The 7,653-nt window shown below is 39.8% G+C and overlaps 1 pseudogene across 1 annotated transcript in view; it reads left to right on the plus strand.

Annotated features, from left to right (window-relative positions):
• The window catches only part of LOC149313074 (dickkopf-related protein 2-like), a 93,496-nt pseudogene extending 91,401 nt beyond the window's left edge, over positions 1-2,095 (plus strand). Inside the window, exon 6 of the transcript XR_016281465.1 lies at positions 26-2,095. The product of XR_016281465.1 is annotated as a dickkopf-related protein 2-like (transcript). The remainder of the gene's footprint in view (positions 1-25) is intronic.
• The last annotated feature ends 5,558 nt before the right edge of the window (positions 2,096-7,653 follow it).

The following is a 7,653-nucleotide window of genomic DNA, read 5'->3' on the forward strand; positions in this document are numbered from 1 at the left end:
AATTCTATGTGATTGTTTTCTTTAGGTCATGAAGGAGACCCCTGCTTAAGGTCTTCTGACTGCAGTGAGGGTTTTTGCTGTGCCCGCCACTTTTGGACAAAAATTTGTAAGCCTGTGTTGCACCAGGGAGAGGTGTGCACTAAACAGCGCAAGAAAGGATCCCATGGCTTGGAGATTTTCCAGCGCTGTGACTGTGCCAAAGGGCTATCTTGCAAAATCTGGAAAGATGCCACATATTCTTCAAAAGCAAGACTTCACGTGTGCCAGAAGATCTGATGGTGATTCTGAAGACTATCACTGCTATGAAGATCCTTGATCAGTACTGCAGACACTGCAGCATAATGGATCACAGATTGTAAATAAGAACTAGATGGGCCAAATATCCACTGTGACGGGAAGAAGCGTCATCCCAAACAACTGCCTTTTCTGCCTTGAAAACAATGGCAGCTGACCTTTCTTGGCGATGTGGTGTCATTCTACCAGTGATGCCAAATGTTTGTGGGAAAGCTTTTAACCATGATCAGCTTATGGCCTCATGACATCTCCACATTAGTTGGGGGTTAGATTCTTCTATGACAATTGTAAAATAATGCTATAGAATTTATTTGCAATACAGAGCAGTGCTTTGCCAAAGGACTGTGCTAACTACGTATTCTTAAATACAGAACAACTACCAAAGAAATTCCTATTAAACTGAAGCTATCGGAGATAAATTACTATGCATATCTGTAACTGTTAATATTACCCTTTAACAATCTGAGACTGTCACTTGAAAGAGACACGTTTTTGCAAGAGGAAACTGAGGTGGGAAAATATCAGCTGCACAGCAATCGCACCCACCACAACCAAGATAGGTGTTGACTTCAGTGGTGGCATGGAGCAGGGATGATGGTCTAGTTTCAAATATTGATATAAATATTTAGACTACAACATACATTTTATTTCATCTTCAGTTACAACAGCCAAGGGCTTCTGTTTCCTAAGACACATGGAACTTATCAGATAAAGAAAACTGTCCATGCGTGTATCCAGAAAGGAACAGGATATTGAAATGCTAGTTGTAAATACTGGGGTACTGACCATTTCTATTGCGAACTCTTTTGCTTTGCCTCAAAAGAAATTATCCAGGATCCACTGACTGTATATTGCTAAATAATAATGTCTAAATAAATAACTAAACAGGGTGTTTAGTATAGATCTTCTATAGTTGAGATGGAGACCCCAAAACAGAAGGATCATATGCTGGTGAAAAGAAAATGAAATGAACAGAGAAGGTATCAGGATCAATCTGGAGCTGTGTCAGAAAATCTCACCAAAGGGTGAACTATAATAACCTAGGAATGGTGAATACATTACTTTATTTCAACTACATTTTAGGAATAATGATTATTTTAGGAAGCATCATTTGCTCTCAGATTCACGTGGATTTTAGAGGTTTACTGTTTCCATAACAGTATTAATAGACTGTCAGAAATGAATGATGCGTTTCACTATCTTGTTTTTTTCCCTCCCAGCAGCACATCTGCATTTTCTCTTACTATAGTCACTTATTTTCAAATGTGTTATTTGTTTAAGCTGAAGAGCAAAGAAGAAATGGAAGGGTTGCATTGCTCTCCAAGCAATATGCTTGACAGGTTGAAAGAATGATGTTTTTCTTTCTTTGTTTTAATTTTTGTGTCACTCTGGGTTTAGTGTCAGACTACAGTTTTTCTTCTTGCCACAATGTGCCAATTGCAGTACTAGGATCATGCAGAAATGAAGCCTCAAGACCAGTTTATAAAAGCTAACATGTTTTCTACAAGCCATACTGTCCTGGCCATCCAAAGATACCTTGCAGCAATACATCATGACAAATTATGATTTAGTTGTAATTAATATCTGTAACTCAAAATTGCTCAGTAAACAGAAGCCATGCACTACATTTTATCTTTCATTTAAAAACAAAAACAAAACCCTCATATATCTGGATATAAGGAGAATAAGTGAGTCATTTCCAAATAGAAACCTAAAGAATACCTTGTAGCTCTAAAATAGAAATTTGGTTTGAATCACTCCATCATCATTTCTTCCTAAAGAAGACAAGAAGCCGATGAGGGTGCTGTGTCTATGTTACAGGCATCCTGCATGGGATGCAAGGAAAGATATACAAACAAAATTGTTTTATAGCATAGTGCTAACCTATCCATGTGCTTTGACCTCAGATGAGATCCTCTTTGTACCAACAAATGTTCATAAGTGGCATGTCACTGAGAGTAGCATACATGATGTAGAGGGAGCAGACTGGGCATTGAATGCATTGATGAAGCTTGGACAGATTTTTTTTTTAAAAAATGAAAAATAACCTGGAAAGACAATAGAGAAGCAATATGGTGAGAGACACTCTATCCTTTCCAATTATCCATCCCAAAAATTTCAATCTATTGTGTCTCCCCAAGCAGTTCCAGAAATGTGTTAACTTTTAGAAACATGCATCTGGAAATCCTTGGCAGGAATGCACCTTAGGGATAAATTAATTGCTTTAGATATAAATGCACGCTCATTTTAAATAGTTGAATCTGTATTATACACTCACTGTGCCATTAAATTGTAACCTCATGGTACTACATCTCAGCTAAAACAGTTGACCTAAAGTTGACAGGTTTTCATTCATTAATAATATTTGTAGGCAAAGCATACTTTGCCCATAGATTACTTCATGCTACTAGCTGAGGGCAGGAGCAAACTGTATATCTTTTTAAGCCTGAGTCATTATGTTTGACCTTTTTTTAAAAAAAAAATTAATAATAATAATTAGACTACAGTTGGCCCTCCGTTTTTGCAGGGGATCCATTACAACCCCCCCCTCACAAAAACAGAGGCTTAGGCATATTCAAACCCCATAGGCTTGAATGGTGTGCCCCCATGTGCACAGGCCAATGAAAATAGCAGAGGTCGCCCCTCCACAGATATTCAAGGGCACGGATCTCAGATCCGTGAGTTTGGGGGGGCAACTATATACAGAAGTCCTATGTAAACAGTGAGAAGTAAAAAATTAATTCTGCATCTTACTGAAGGTTGTTGTTTTGACAGATTGATACAGGGAGCTGTGTTTGGTTTATTTTAGCTCCATGAAAAGCATGACTAGGCTTAACAAGTGCAGAGTTTCAGTAAGATGTTCTCATGGATGACCAATCTGTCTTTAAATCCATAGATGTGCACATCTCAAATCCTTTTGCCTCTGTGAGACTATAGGAAGGAATCTCCTGTCCCCTAAGCATAGACAACTGTTACAGAGTGAAGCTCCCCACTCATTTAAATGTTATCAGATGGCTTCTGCGTGTCCTTCCTCTCATTATCCTGCAAGATCTAGTATGAAGTAATTTATTTACAGGAAATGTTTAATAAGATGTATTTTCTTATAGAAGATATTTCATACAAAAAGCTTTGTAGCAAACTATACTTGCCAACTTGTTGACTTTGTAATTTAGAAAGAAATGTATAATAAGATTAAATATATTAAAGTGTCCATTTTTTTCCACTTGTATTCTTGGTTCATTCTTTCATAGGTATAAGGTGAGGAGAAAGAGAGATGCCTACAAGGTAAGAGTGATTAACCTCATTCAGACTTTAAAAAAACAAATCCTCACCTAGTTCCCAGTATGGGAATCAAGATGGCTTACAAAAACTGAAATAAACATAGCAAAAAACTACCTCAATACAGAAGTTAAAAATGTAAATTAAGCAATCAATGACATTTACAGCGAGTTTAAAACACAGCCATTAAAAAAAATAGACAATACAGCACATTATGTAAATCTCATTCATCTTGGGCAATCTTCAAAGGCCTACTGAAACAATCCAAAACAAAGTTTTCACATGTCTGTAGAAAGATAACAAGAGGATGGTTTTTTGTGGGTTTTTCGGGCTATGTGGCCATGTTCTAGAAAATTTTCTTCCTGACGTTTTGCTAGCATCTGGCTCTGAAGATGCCAGCCACAGATGCTGGCGAAATGTCAGGAAGAAAATTTTCTAAAACATGGCCACATAGCCCAAAAAACCCACAAAAAAAACATGGATGCCGGCCATGAAAGCCTTTGACTTCACATAACAAGAGGAGTCCAGTACAATGTTTCTGTGAAACAGTTCAAAAACCTGGGAGCAGCCACTGAGAAGGCCCTGTGTGGTGGAACAGAGAGAAGGCAAAGGGTCTCAAAACATGGGCAGGCTATATGTTATAATTATGTAGTTGTATGTGTAGATTTAAGTAAGAGTGTTTAATGTATATGTCTGTTTGTTTGTTTTTGGTAACACTTTTTGTGCTTTTTTGTTCTATGTGTATATTATAAATAAATTAAAAGAAAACATGGGCAGGCTCTCTTGGGAGAATATAGGACAGTTGGAGTGTATATGTGCTGGGATAAATGTGGAATCCTATACATTGTATCCTCCATGGACTGTCCTTCAGATAAAGTGCACCTGAGCCATATAGGCCTTTAGAGATTACCAAATGGCAAAAAAAGGACAGAAGAGAAGCAGAACACTCCCGACCTTATTAGGCAATTGCGGGAAGATTATCAGATGATGTCCTGCGGCATCACTCTCATCCAGTCCTTCTCCCATCAGTGAAGTGGAATGGCCCCATAACTTTTTATTGACAGAAAACTGCCATCAATAAATGACCTCACCAGGAGGCATGATAGGCCCCTTTAATGTTAGCATTTGGTGTACTGGTTAAATGTCATTATTTCATTATACTCTTAAGATGGGTTTTATTTCTTCCCTTCACCCTTTTGTAAGATTCATATCCAGAAAATGGTTTTTAACTGGGGTCTTCTTTCAATTACTGATTCTGTCCTTTGTCAACTATTCTGATTCACCTGGATATGGCTCAAAGACTATGGGGCTGTGCAGACCGCCCTAAGGGGCGGCTTTGAGCCGCCTCCATTTATGCCAGGTTGGGGCTGTGGCAACCACATGCTGAGGGCCCAGTCTGGTCTTTGCAGAGAGCAAAAAGGAGCCGCAAGAAGTGGTTCCTTTTGGTGCCCTGCAAAGGATGCGATAGCCATGGTGCTGCGGCTTTACGGCACTCCTTCAGCACTGCATTGTGTGGCTGTGATGCCGCATGCCGTGTGGAACACCATGCAGCATCATGCCACCATGGGGGCAGATTCAGGGCAAACATAATGTGGAGACTACACCCCAACTCCGCCCCCAAGCTGGCCTTTAAGGCCGGTCTGCACAGGGCCTATGTGTCTGTCTCAGTGTGGCTGTGTATCTCGAACAGATGGGCAGAATCCTGTTGGACAGTTACAAATATATGACCTAAACTTACGCATTCAAAACTGCTAGTTATTCATGACTAGGGGCTACATAGAGATTGTGAAATTCTCCCCCAAACCACACTTACCAGTAATCAGCAACTGAGATTGATGGGGGGGGGGGTGTCATTGCTCTGTCGATGAAGAAATAGCTGCCTGATGTTTATCACCCCCTTGCTCAAGTAATCTCTGGCATGATGGAGATTTGTGCCCATGTCCTTTTTCTGCTGTTGTACCAGAGATCATTCACAGGATGTGGGTTGGGAATATCAGGCAGCCATTTCTCAGGCAACAGAGGAATGGATCCATTGATCCCAGTGGCTAAATATTGGTAAGTGGGTTTGGAGGAGTCTGGCTGGAAACCACTACATTGCATCATAGTTGTAGTGTGTAAGGTCATGAAGGATTCTGGTGAATACATCTATTTTTAATATATAAATATCTTTTCAGCAGAATTTGGAATAGTTACTTTGGGGCATTCTGGCAGATGGATTTTTGGAGCTGTAGTTCAAAAAAGTAACTGAGCCAGTCTCAGCAATATATCGCCTATATTCAGATCAAGATAGCGGCTACATTCAATGTTAGTCACAAATCTGATTCTTCTCATTTTAAGGTGCATCTAGAGGGTACCATATTGGGTGATTTGTAGCACACCATTCTCTAACTTTTAATTATTATTTTTTTTGTCACTTACCTTCCAAATACTGCTTACAGTTTTCTCCAGACTTAAAAATATACAACCAGTCCCAAACCTTCAATAGTGTGCTTCATATAGGCAGCTTGTTTCATTTTATTTGTGGGGATATGCTGCTAGATTCACAACAAATACACATGGACACACATGCTCTCTCTCTCTCTCTCTCTCTCTCTCTCTCTCTCTCCCTCTCTCTCTCTCTCTCACACACACACACACAGAGTAAAAGATTTTCCAGCAAGAAGTGAAGAGAACTAAAACCTTTACAGAGGATATGCAGTAAAACCAGGACACATGTGGCCAAGCAACATCAGTGTGTTGTCAAGATGGCAAAAGTAATAGATGAAGAAAAAATACAAGCTAGGAGAAACTGCAGCACTTTGCTTTTGAAATAGTAGTAAAATAGGAGGAACACACAAGCTTGGAGAAGTTGCAGCCATCTAGAGGGAAGGGCATGATGCTGCCCCCTCTTTTCCTCTCCCTCCATTGAGCTGAGTGCAAACTACTTTTGCATTTAACTACCGTATACACTTGACTATAAGTCAACCTCATGCCGAGGGCAGGTTTTGGGGCCAAAATTATGGATTTTGCCATGACCCGTGGATAGGTTGAGGGTAAAACTTGGTGTATATGTGCGTGCAGCAAGAGGGACTATCACTGAGGTTTTTTGCTTCAGCATTCAGCTTTCATTTTAGCCTTTGCAAGGGCAGGAGAGGGGCTCTTAAACAGCAATATCAATCAATCACTCAGGACTCTTTCTGCTTGGCTCAAGAGAGAAAGAAACTGCATGAGGAAATCTGAAAGAGGTGCTATCAAATTACCGTAGTGACCTGTAAATAAGTTGACCTGGGATTTGGAGGTCAATTTTTGGGCATAAATGTTTAGACTTTTAGATGAGGATATACGGTAAGTACATACCAATGGGAGTAAAATGAGGAAAAGGGGGGAAGTGGGAGGGTAGGAGAGAAACCAGGACATTGTAAAAGCTTCTGAAAAACTGGGACAGCAGAGGATTAATCAAGACTGTAGATTTTCGTGGGTTTTGGGGCTATGTGGCCATGTTCTATAAGAGTTTATTCCTGATGTTTTGCAGATGCTGGTGAAACGTCAGGAATAAATTCTTCTGGAACATGGTCACATAGCCCGAAAAACCCATGGATGCTGGCCATGAAAGCCTTTGACTTCAATTCAGGACTGTCTCTCTCAGTTGAGGAGGGGGGTGAAAAAATTCACAGAAGATATGAACTCTCCTCCTCCACCAGCCCTGCTTCCCAGTTCATCATTTATGCTTGATGATCTACTGCTAATAAAGGGAATTTTTTTGAAAAATGAGGAGTCATCATAAAGATAAAAATTCCACAGTAGTTGTACCAATGTAATTGGATGGGGCAGGCTTCCGTGGGAGTACTGTGAGCTCTTTATTATTGCACTGACTAGCAAGAGTGTTTCAGCTTGCTGTCTTAGTGGTGTGAACAGGGTTTGTTTGTTTTTTTAAATGAAACAGGTGTCCTCAGAGGAGATGGAAAGTGTGTAGATCTCAAACACCAAGTACAAATGGAAACAGATCTAAAAATGAGGAGAGAAGTCAGGAAATTAACTAACACCCCAGTTCATATCACCAGGAGACACTCATAAATGAAATGAAGCACTTTATGAACCACA

The sequence above is a fragment of the Sceloporus occidentalis genome, unplaced genomic scaffold (assembly GCF_023333645.1).
Source record: "Sceloporus occidentalis isolate IW3139 unplaced genomic scaffold, rSceOcc1.0.p SCAF_5, whole genome shotgun sequence".
Classification (NCBI taxonomy): domain Eukaryota; kingdom Metazoa; phylum Chordata; class Lepidosauria; order Squamata; family Phrynosomatidae; genus Sceloporus; species Sceloporus occidentalis.